Source organism: Arachis hypogaea, chromosome 12 (genome assembly GCF_003086295.3).
Source record: "Arachis hypogaea cultivar Tifrunner chromosome 12, arahy.Tifrunner.gnm2.J5K5, whole genome shotgun sequence".
NCBI classification, from domain to species: domain Eukaryota; kingdom Viridiplantae; phylum Streptophyta; class Magnoliopsida; order Fabales; family Fabaceae; genus Arachis; species Arachis hypogaea.
Genome location: NC_092047.1, coordinates 78,470,068 through 78,472,352, shown reverse-complemented (window position 1 = coordinate 78,472,352; position 2,285 = coordinate 78,470,068). Strand labels below are relative to the sequence as shown.

General features: G+C 41.3%; 1 non-coding gene across 1 annotated transcript; it reads right to left on the bottom strand.

Moving 5' to 3' along the window:
* Nucleotides 1-477: 477 nt before the first annotated feature.
* LOC112731074 (small nucleolar RNA R71) lies at nt 478-581 on the bottom strand. The gene has a single exon (XR_003166867.1). It is a non-coding gene; the product is annotated as a small nucleolar RNA R71 (small nucleolar RNA).
* Nucleotides 582-2,285: the final 1,704 nt, after the last annotated feature.

Below are 2,285 nucleotides of genomic sequence, written 5' to 3'. Positions count from 1 at the left end.
TTTGAGGAATACTTTGAACCTAACATGGAAGAAAACATGGAAAATCATCATGAAGAAGAGACTCACAACCATGGCAGAGGAGGTGGAGCAAATCATGCTGGTGAGGATAGAAGAGTTTTGGGCTCTTACATCAATCCAAACCCAGGCAATTGTGGAAGTAGCATCCAAAAGCCAACAATCCATGCCAACAACTTTGAACTTAAACCACAGCTCATCACCCTTGTTCAGAACAACTGTTCGTTTGGAGGAGGTGTTCAAGAAGACCCCAATCAACATTTGACCACCTTCCTGAGAATATGTGACACAGTGAAATTTAATGGTGTTCATCCTGACGCCTATAGACTGCTCTTATTTCCCTTCTCACTCAGGGACAAGGCAGCCAAGTGGCTGGAATCCTTCCCAAGGGAGAGCTTGACAACTTGGGAGGATGTGGTGAACAAATTCTTAGCAAGATTCTACCCTCCTCAATGAATCAATAGGCTGAGAGCTGAGGTTCAAACTTTCAGGCAACAAGATGGTGAGACTCTGTATGAAGCATGGGAGAGGTTCAAGGACTTAACAAGGAGGTGTCCACCTGACATGTTCAACGAATGGGTCCAGCTGCACATTTTCTATGAAGGGCTCTCTTATGAGTCAAAGAAGGCCGTAGACCATTCATCTGGAGGATCCTTGAACAAGAAGAAGACCATTGAGGAAGCCATAGATGTTATTGAAATAGTAGCAGAAAACGACTACTTCTATGCTTTCGAAAGAGGGAACACAAGAGGAGTGATGGAGCTAAACAATGTAGATGCTCTGTTGGCCCAAAACAAGCTCATTACCCAGCAGCTGGCTGACCTCACCAAGAAGATGGAGAGGAACCAAGTAGCAGCAATCTCATCTTCATCAACAATCCAAGAAGGAGTGAATGAAGAAGCAGAGGGGAGTCAGGAGCAAGCCAACTACATTGAGAATTCACCAAGGAAAAACTATGATCCATACTCCAAGACTTACAACCCTGGATGGAGAAACCACCCAAACTTTGGGTGGGGAAGTGAGCAAGATCAAAACCAAGACCAGAGACGTTAAAACTCCAACAACAATGCAGCTCACCAGCAATTCACCCAGAGGACATCTCAACACCCCCACAACAACACGTCTCCACACACTTATCAAAACCAAAACAGCACATCTGCTCCGAATCACTCATCAATTGATGACAAGATCTCTAAGATCGAAACCTTCATTGAAGGAATATGCAGAGACATTCAAGACAGTAAAGCATTCAGAGAGGAAGTGCAGTCAAACATGCAGAATCAAAATGCTGCCATCACAAAACTGGAGACACAAATCAGCTATCTGTTTAAGCAGCTTCCTAACCACAATTTTTGCTATGATGCCCATTCAAGCAAAAGGGAGGAGTGTCAAGCTATCACACTTAGGAGTGGGAAGGAACTGAAGGAACATCCCCAAAAACCACAAGAAGAAGGCTCAAATAAAAAGGAAGAAGAGCAAGATGGAATGCAACCCCCCACGTGATGAGTATTTTGGTGAAAAATAAATTTCTCCCAAAATACAAATCTAACCGGCAAGTGCACCGGGTCGCATCAAGTAATAAAACTCACGGGAGTGAGGTCGATCCCACAGGGATTGATGGATCAAGCAACTTTAGTGGGTGATTAGTTTAGTCAAGCTAACATTGATGTGAATTGTGTGAAATTGTAGCCAACAGAAAGTAAATGACAATGAATTTAAAGTTGCAGAATGTAAATTGGCAAGTAACTTAAAGAACAAGAAATGTAAATTGCAAGAATCTTAAATGACAAGAAATATAAATTGCATTAAATGTAAAGGGGATTGGGGCTGGATTTAAACAAGGAAAAGTTAAATTTCAACAAGCAGAGAAGTAAAAGATGGATTTGATTGATTCGGAACCAAAACAGATATGTAAATAAACATGAAAAGCAATAACAGAGAATGTAAAATTGGAATTAAGATCTCAGGACCCAAGAGATTAGATAATCAAGTCTAGATCTCAATGCCTTCCTAGATCCAACAAGAACAATTGCAAAGAAAATGTAAATTGCAGAGAAAGTAGATGAAGAGCAATTAACAGAAAATTTGATTCAATGAAGCAGCAAAGAAAGCAGAGAGAACTCTCAGAGGGAGAATGAAACAGAACACCTTCAATTCTCCACCCAAGACTCAAAAACAAAGAAAATTAAAGAGAGCTCTCAAATCCTCGTGCTCCCTAGTGGAGCTCGCCTCCTCACAAATATGAAAATGATGCCTTATATAGGCTTTAC